Source organism: Ahaetulla prasina, chromosome 2 (assembly GCF_028640845.1).
Source record: "Ahaetulla prasina isolate Xishuangbanna chromosome 2, ASM2864084v1, whole genome shotgun sequence".
NCBI lineage: Eukaryota > Metazoa > Chordata > Lepidosauria > Squamata > Colubridae > Ahaetulla > Ahaetulla prasina.
Genome location: NC_080540.1, coordinates 182,621,901 through 182,631,606, shown reverse-complemented (window position 1 = coordinate 182,631,606; position 9,706 = coordinate 182,621,901). Strand labels below are relative to the sequence as shown.

Sequence of the window (9,706 nt, the reverse complement as noted above, 5' to 3'; positions counted from 1 at the left end):
GAATAGAATAGAATAGAATAGAATAGAATAGAATAGAATTTTATTGGCCAAGTGTGATTGGACACACAAGGAATTTGTCTTCGTGACTTATTTCAACTATCTGTTCATGTAAATTAACTCTTGCAAAATATTGATGTAGGAGTCAGTGTTTGTGAAGAGCTCAGGCTTCAGGACCAACAAATGGTCCTTAAATCTACAAAGATCATTAGATGGTTGGAGCAGAGGGGGAGGGGGAAGGGAGGGAGGGAGGGAGAGGAATGAAACAGGAGCCTGAGGAAAAAGTGGAAGAGCTGCAGAGGCTCACATATTGATCTGAGATTCCAGCCAAAAAATCTGTGCTGCAGGCTTCTTGTTTGCATTTCTCAGTGGGAACGCTTGAATCAGAGATAAAACGAGACATTACTGTTCTTCATTTTTGCCTATATTCCCTTTTAAACATCCAAGTCCTATTTGCAAAAGGGGTGTATGACATACCAAAGGACATCATTTGCAGGGAAGGACATGTTTGATACCTTAAGTTGTGCAAATAAATGAGGCTTTTTCGGTATAGCAGACATTATTTAATTACTGCAATGGAAGTGGGAATGGAATTATGCTCCAAAAACAGCTGTGTATCTGCTATAGTGTATGTCTAGAAAGGGGTGCCAGAAATGCTAGTGCAACACATTGAGAGGGCTTTGGGCTAAGAAAAGTTGATGTATCATCATAAGAAAAGAAGCATGAAATGAGTGTTGTGCTATTATCAAGGGTAGGTGTCTCCCTTTTATTTGGTTTGCTTCACCCTTCAGAATCATTGCTGTAGATTGAGGTTGAGTTCTGCATTCTGACTACTTAGTCAAGCCTAAATGTGTATACTCCTTACTCACATAGGGAATGGAGGAGGCATGGATCCAGGGTAAAGATGAAGGTGATTGTGTGTGGGGGAGGGGTTCCCAACAGTACAAATCTGGCCTCAGCTAAATGCAAAGCAACAGCCCCTCCTCCAGGGCCATTTTGATTGCACAGAGACTCTGACTAGAATGGCCTCCTGTGTGAAAAAATCCAATGTTGAACATCAGTGTTTGACAAGGGTACTGGAGCCTCATACAAAACTGCCCAGACTTAATTTTCCATTGGCAAAGACATGCAGGCTAAACTAAGGGTTCAGAGAGTTAAGGGCAGCTGCATAATGCCAGAAGGCAGAGCCCAAACTCCAGCAGACTTGCTACAAGGCAAATGCAAGAGAGACTCAAGAAAAGAGGTTCCTTAAGGGATCATTCCCCTGCCTCACTAAAAACAAGCAATTAAAAAAAATCATTGAAAAATATTGCTTCATCTTCAGTCGAGGTTTCCAGTGTATTTCTCACACTCAGGAATCATTCTTGAGTGAGTCCTAAGGATTTGGATGACTTGAAAGGCTGTGTGATTCCATCAAGGTCAGCTGAGATACTGTCTGAATCAGTTAATCCTGGCTTGCAAAGGAGTCGATCATTGTCTTTGGAAAACAATTCATGATCAATAAGATGCTTGATGGGATCCATGTAAAATTTAGAAGCAGCTGCAACTAGCCCCTGGTGGGTGAGGGACATGAAACAAGCACAGAATGCATCTCCTGGTGCATTTGGAAGCCTGAGAGATTATGCCTGTTCTGAAAGGACAAAAGAAATTCTTGAGTCTGCAGCAGATTTTCTTATGTCTTTCCATTTGTCAAGTAGAACCTAATTTATGGAAGAAAGGGGGTATTAAAAAAAGATGCTTCACTCAGCAGTGAACCATTTGATTTTGTTTACACTGTATTCAATGAAATCCTGTCATTTCTACAGATCAGCAATAGCAGCTCGGGTGCTTCTCTTTTGCATGAGCTTCAGAGAATTTCATTTGCCTCTTCTTTGCTGATTCCCAGTTCAAAGATGACAAATCCAAGAATTACTCATTTACTGTTTTTTTAAATTATTCATTTATTAAATTTATATACCGCCCATCTCACTATCAAGTGACTCCGGGCAGTTTACAGTGTAAATACTCCCTAACATTACTCCCAAATATTCCCTAAAGAGTTAGTAGCAGGGACAGTTCTATGCTGAAGTTGAGTTGGACTTCTCCCTCAGCCAGCTGTTACCAAGGAAGGCTCTGCAGCCAGCTGCTGCTTTCTTCCCTGTGCTGGGCAGCATGGCCTAACTTCTGGGAATTGTCGTCATCACCTACATCTTTTTATTTGCTCTATTAATATGAGGGAAGGAGGTCAAGAAACATCAGCATTAATCAACAATTCTCACTCCCTCCTGCCAACAAGTTGCTACTGCTTGGCTGAATCTTCCTGTTCCAGATCGTCGGCAATGGGATGGAGTAATGTTGTGCATTAGTTTAAAATCACCTTGGTGAGGATATCTATTTTGTAAGCATGGCTTGTAGTGCATTTTGCCTTTATTCTACCTTATCAGTGAAGTTACTGATCAGTTTTGTCTGGTTTGCTTGACAGGGTGTTAAATGGATCACTCCTAACTTTCATGGCTAGAAGCAAACTCACTCAGGCCAGTCTATCTAAAGATGGCTCCAAGTGTTAAGAACACCTTCTGACTCTGAAGGAACTTTTGAAGCCGGAGATTATTTTTTTCCTTGAAGGCTTGGTATAATAGTATTTAAGATTGCATGAGACTCAAGAAGGAAGCAACTTCCCCTAAATTAATTATGGAGAATTCTGTAAAACGCAGTATCCATGCCTAGAAGACCATGAGGTAGAGGAGGCTGGGATAGACTTCTGAAAAAAACAAAACCTCCTTTATTACATAAAAATGGTGCTGTTACAAAATATGCCACACTATTGGGAATGATAATTATCAGAACCTGTTACAGAAAGTATCAGTTGATTAAATCATAGATAGAAAGCAAAATAGCAGGAGTATTTCTGAGAAAACAGGCTTCTTCTGAGAATGTACTGCTGTGACCAATATAATATATTATTCCATAAATGTGCATTCCCTTCCAAACTAGAAGGTTATTCTTAGGGATATAGGTGGACTTGACTAATCAATGAAGAGATGCCAAGTCAGATTTCTCTAACTGGTGAATGTTTTCAAAGTAAGTGCCATTAATGCAGTTCAGGGATCCTCTCTTTGATCTTATCCAGTAAGCATTCAGCACAGAGATATTATATTATCTTCCTTTATGAGCCAAACCAGCACAATGCCATCTTACCTTGCCATAGTCTCAAAGAATAACAGACACACAGACACACATAAACATGCAATTACAATTGTGGGGAAATTCTCTGCCAGGTTGGTCAGGTTTTATAAAGAGCAATCTATTTCTGTGTTAGCAGCTCATCCAATCAGGTGGAAGTGAGTGGAAAAATATGTTTGGAAAGAGAAAAGAGGGTGGGAGAGAAAAGATCATTGACTGGACTGGCCCATTTTGGGCTAAGCTTGCTCACTTCCAGCACTGCATTGCCCTGAAGGGAATAAAACCTTCAGATGGGAAGATTGCATATCCTTACCCAAGCATTCACTATATATTGTTCAGAGCCGAGATAACTGGAGCTGAGAGATGATTCTCTTGTATCTCATAATTAATTAATCAAGGAAAATAATAACCATGTGCTTGTTTCATATTCACAATAGCTATTTCATGTGTACATAGCTATTGCAGGTCTATAACCCTTTATTGTCTTTAGCAACCATGAATGGAGGAAGTGTGTCAAAGGGAAAGAAAGGTGGTCTCTTAGTCTGGGCTCCATCTCTTTTTCATCTGAGTAGGAAACGACTTGGGAGAAAACAAAAGAGGAGGGGGCAGGTGAGATCTCAGAAGTCTCATTTGGGCAATGGGCAACTATGGCTTCCTTTTCTACAGTTGTCAAAGCAACCAAGTGACAGAACTTATAGCATGAAAGCATTGGCAGTGCAAAAAAAAAAAAAAAAATCCAGGAGGGGAAATTTCATTGGGAGCAGTTCGGGCTCAAGCCAAGGCCGCCTGGCCTGGCACCAAATGGCCAGTCGGTGAAGTTCATCATTCCAATTCTGGGGATGGAGGCTTAAAATAGCCCCAGACAACGTTATTCCAGGGCCAAATTTCCTGTACCATCTCCTCAGCTTTTGCGTCCAAAAGTCCCAAGTTCTGGTCTCTATTCAGACCTACTAGATATGCTCACCTTCAAAAGCCCAACCTCCCAATATAACTGATTTAAATCAAAATATTTAAATCATGACATCTTCTTGCCAAAACAAGCATAGGAAACATAGCAAAATGAAATCTTTCTGATTACATGCTAAAGAACATAATAAAAGTTTACATAAAAAAATCATTCAATATAATGCAACTATGGAGAAGGGCATATTTTACATATATACACAAAAACGTTTCATGTAGAGAAATTTTAGAAGCCTCTAACAGTGTGCTTCTACCGCTTTCCTTAAAAGGGGAGATTCAACAATGGCTACTATTTGAATATAAGGAGCATTTCCTTAGAAGTAGTCCACTTTATTGATGGAACCATTTCAATGCAGCATCCACACACATATTTGGGTAGAAGACTGTATCTCTCCAAGTAAGCTTGCTGGATCTTTAGGTCACCATCCATGAATTATATTATATTCCAAGTGGAAGCAAGTTGGTATATAGACTATTTGTATTTCAAAAAGCCACTATGGCTGCCAAAATTTCAAAATGATAACTGAAAACACAAGCCAGAGTTTGTACCACTCTAAAGGCACTGGTAGGATTCAGAAACCTCCAGTAATGGAATATCTACAACGCTGGGAGGCAAGCTGTTCCACTGGTTGTTCTCCCTGTCAGGAAATTCCTCTTTCGTTCCAGGCTGAATCTCTCCCTGATGAGCTTCCATCTATTGCTTCTTGTCCTACCCCTGGGTGCTATGGAGAATAAATTGACCACTTCTTCCCTGTGGCAGCCCTTCAAGTATTGGAAGACTGCTATTTGCCTGTACACCGCCCTGAGTCCTTCGGGAGAAGGGCGGTATAGAAATCAAATAAATAAATAAATAAATAAATCATGTCTCCCCTGAGCCTTCTCTTTGTTAGGCTAAACATACTTGGTTCCCTTAGTTGTACATCATATGATTTAACTTCCAGACCTAATCCTATCCCATATAGAATAGAATAGAATAGAATTTTATTGGCCAAGTGTGATTGGACACACAAGGAATTTGTCTTGGTGCATATGCTCTCAGTGTACATAAAAGAAAAGATACGTTCATCAAGGTACAACATTTACAACACAATTGATGATCAATATATCAATATAAATCATAAGGATTGCCAGCAACAAGTTATAGTCATACAGTCATAAGTGGAAAGAGATTGGTGATGGGAACTATGAAACGATTAATAGTAGTGCAGATTCAGTAAATAGTCTGACAGTGTTGAGGGAATTATTTGTTTAGCAGAGTGATGGCCTTCGGGAAAAAACTGTTCTTGTGTCTAGTTGTTCTGGTGTGCAGTGCTCTATAGCGTCGTTTTGAGGGTAGGAGTTGAAACAGTTTATGTCCAGGATGCGAGGGATCTGCAAATATTTTCACGGCTCTCTTCTTGATTCGTGCAGTTATTATTATATTATATATTATATTATATATTATATTATTCCTTACTATTATTTATTTATTATTATTCTATATGGACAACATTGGAAGGCTATTCCAAGTCTTCTGTTGAAAGAAAAACATGGACTTCCACCTGAGATTCTTCACCTGAACATGCAAAAAATCAGTTTTTAAAATGCCTGCTTTTAAAGAACTGCTTGCTCTATTCTTCCCATTGCAATAGTATCCCTAAGGTGCTTTTTAAAAAGGCATTTGTTTTTTTAAAAGATGTTTCATTTCTCACCCAAGAAGCTTCTTCAGCTCTGACTAGAAAGATGGTGGGGAATGTAAGGAGTTATACTCCTTGTAGACAGCTGGTCATTTGCATCCTTTTAGAGAGTCATTGAAGCCACCTAGAGGTTAATCTCTATCGTCAGGGTCATCTGAGTAATACAAATGGGCGTGGAGCCTTCTTTGAACTCTGTTGAAAGGGGGTTGTTCAGTTTCGACATAGATGACCTCTTTGACCCCTCTTTCAAACCAGCAGTCCTCTCTGTCCAACATGTGGAGTTTGCTGTCTTTAAAAGAGTGTCTTTTAAATGCAGAAATACTGCTGAATGCTGTCCTGATGGGTGTGTTCTCCTGTGTTATGCCTTGTGTTTAAGAAGTGGTGTCAAGACTGACTCACACTTTCACCTATATTCCGCTTCGCTCAGCTTGACAAAGAAAAGGGTGGTGGTGGAATGGCATGCAAGAATCATCAGTTCTCATCAGACATTGTTTTCCCTCAAAGACACCCTGAGCTGAAGTCCCAGTGTGGCCAGCTGGTTCCCATAACAAAATGAACAGAAGTGATTGGTGGACATAATGGACTATGGGTAGCCTGTGGGGGAAAGGGGGAATGAACTATGTGTGCTTTTGCATGGGAAACCCAAAGCTGGTTTGCTTCTTCTGTGCCAATGTGGTTTATTCAGTAAAGTTTATACTCTTGGTAAAATAATGTCCCAGGAGTTTCTTTTTCTGGATTTGCCAACTAGACAGTTGACAAGTGGTTGTTTTGTTTTCCCAGTGTACAGATACACTGCACATGGCTCACTGCACTGCACTGAACTGCATTGCTCAGTTTGTGGCTGGGTGTTTTATCCTTGGGGTGGACAAGCTTCTGCCTTAGTGTATTCTTGGGTTTAAATATTTTCCAATATTCCTGTAACTTATAAAATGAAAACATTGCTTTGTTTATTGTTCCCTTCTTTGTCTGTTATGGAGGAGCTCCTGCTGGGTCTTTTTTGGGATTTGATGATGGCCCACTTGGGATAGCCACACATTCTGAGGCCTTCCTTGATGTGTTTTAGTTCTTTTTCTTTCTCATCTGTCTGGTAGGCAGGCCTTCAGCTTGGTGGTGTAGGGTTCTGATAACTCCCATTTTGTAGGTGGTGAGAATAAAAATGTAAATATTGATCTCTCTCTGTGTGGGTTTTCTGTAAACTTCAATGTTAAGCCTTCTTTCTTCCCTAATGTGTACTGCAAAATCCAGGAAGGCTAGACTATTTTCCTTAACATCTTCCTTAACATCTTCCCATATGAATTTGATGTATCTGTCCATAGAGTTGATATGTTTGGTGAATGCTTCCAGTTCCTGTGTTTTGATCTTGACCCAATTATCATCCACATACCTATACCAGTGAGTGGGTGGAATTCCTGTGAAGAAGTTCAGGGCTTTGGTTTCTACATCTTCCATGTAGAAATTGGTCACAATGGGGGACACAGGTGAACCCATGGCACAGCCATGTTTTTGTCTGTAGAAACCTTCATTGTATTTAAAATAGTGGTCAGGCAGAGGTCCAGCATGGTACATATGTAGGCTGAGGTGCTGTCTTGTAGCAATCATTTCTTCACTGCCATGATAGCTTCAGTTGTTGGAATGCAGGTGAAGAGGGAAGTCACATCATAGGAAACCGTGGTCTCATCCAGGTCCAGTTTTAGTTTCCAAACCTTGCTGGTGAAGTCCCGTGAATTGCTTATGTGATGGGTGATGTTGCCAACTAGAGAAGCTAATAAGGTGGTTAAATGTTTTGCAATGTTGTAGGTGACAGAGTTGATGCTGCTGACAATTGGTCTGAGTGGAGTTCCCTTCTTTGTGAATTTTGGGGAGTCCATATATGCATGGTGTGGCTTTCCCAGGGTAAAGACAGTAATATTGTGGCTTGTCAATGGCATTGTCCTTCAGTAGCTGTTGCAAGAAATCAATGACCTTTTTCTTGTAACTGCTGGTGGGATCTCTCTTCAGATTTGATCCAATCAGAGCTGAAGAAGCTTCTTGGTTGAGAAGCAAAATGTCTTCAAAAACAAAAAACAAAGTCCAGTTGCCTCTTGAAAAAGCACCTTTGGGACAACTGTGATGTAAATGACTGAGAATCTTCCTAGACATTGCAATAGTAGTTTCCAAGTACAAATATTTGAGGAATGTAATACATTACATCAGGTCAACCATCCAAGACTTCAAGTCAGGCAATTCATACCAATTTCTAGAGAGTAATTATTTTATCTTCAGTTTTGTTTCCTTAGCAAAGTAACAATATACTAGATTTCTTTTCCTGAATCAGTATTTATGCTGTTGATGGTCAGAATACAGAGCTCTAATCAACATCTGTACCTTTATCTTACATTGCAGCAGGAGGATTGGACCCTTTCCTAGGTCTATAATGGAGGAAGCCTCCCTGTTGCAAAATACTAATTTCAATCTTCAATTACAGCATTTCTCCCATCCTTTAGTATTCTGCTAAGAAAGAAAAGGAAAAGAAAAGTGGGGATGAGAGAAAGACGACAGAAAGGAGACAGGGCAGGATGGAGAAAGGATGAGTCTTCCGCAGGGTCAGTCCCTATACCACCAGCATTTAGCCCTGAACATAACACTCTTGAGAAAATCCAGGCTGGATTTTACCTGGACGGAAAAAATAAAACATCATCCAATATTGTGTTATAGGTAGGGGTAAGGAAATAATTATGCTTAAAATAGCCTACACTTTCCAACCTACCCCCACCTCCATCCAAAGGAGATATGGGAAGAGTGCATTTTTAAAAAGTACAGATAGTCCTCAACTTACAGCAGGTCATTTAGTGACAGTTCAAGTTACAACACTGAAAAAAGTGACTTATGACCATTTTTCACACTTAAGACCGTTGCAGCATCCCCATGGTCATGTGATCAAAATTCAGATGCTTGGCAACTGACACATATTTATGACCGTTGCTGCATCTCAAGGTCATGTGATCACCTTTTGCAACCTTCTGGTCAGCAAAGTTAATGGGGAAGCCAGATCCACTTAACAACTGCAGTGATTCACCTAACAACTGTGGCAAGAAAAGTCATAAAATAAGGCAAAACCTACTTAACAACTGTCTCAGTAATGGAAGTGGTTGTAAGTTAAGGGCTACCTGTATATAGAAGTTATATAGCCCCAGTGACTAAGGACAAAGTTAGTTGATTTCTCGAGCAATGAGCAAAAAAGCAATGCTAGCTGGGGGGAAAAAGGCAGAATATGAGAATCCTTGGGTAAAAAAAGCCCTTTATATTTGCCTCCCATTATGTAAATACTTTATTTTTAAGATGGAGTCCCTTGAAGTCAGATTTCTTGAGAGAAAAAAGGCTGAAGAGCATCTTCCTTCCTCCCGATCTCCCTTCTCTCTTCAGTCACAACATTACCTTCTCTCTTACAACAATATCCTTCCCTGCCTATGAGAGAGGCTCCAATGGATCAAGTGTTTCCAAAAAGAATGGGAGAATTCACATTGCTCCCCATACTCACCTATTTCTATAGCACAGTGGACAGAGGAACATTTCCTCTCCTGCATGAGGAAAGGCATCCCTCCCTCATTGCTGTGAACCTTCCGTGATTTCATTTCCCACCTGGTGCTCTATTTTCACTTCAAAGAGCCACTTGGTGTTGGTCTGGAACCTCATCAAGGGCAGAAGAGGCTCTTATTGCGCTCTGGAGTCAAGGGCCACTGGTTACTTATGCCTCCCATCATCATTAAGAACAAGTGGCCATGCCAAATGACTGGCTGTGTAGGGACCAAATGGAGTTAAGCCAAGAGAAGGCTAAATGTGCAATCTCTTTATGCTAAGCTTTACATAATCCACTCTGACATTTGCCACTCCAGTAAAATCCAGGACAATCCAGTGATAAGCTTCACAAT

At 40.4% G+C, this 9,706-nt stretch overlaps 1 pseudogene; it reads right to left on the bottom strand.

Moving 5' to 3' along the window:
• Positions 1-1,355: 1,355 nt before the first annotated feature.
• Positions 1,356-9,373, bottom strand: LOC131190648 (uncharacterized; annotated as a pseudogene).
• Between the last annotated feature and the right edge of the window lie 333 nt (positions 9,374-9,706).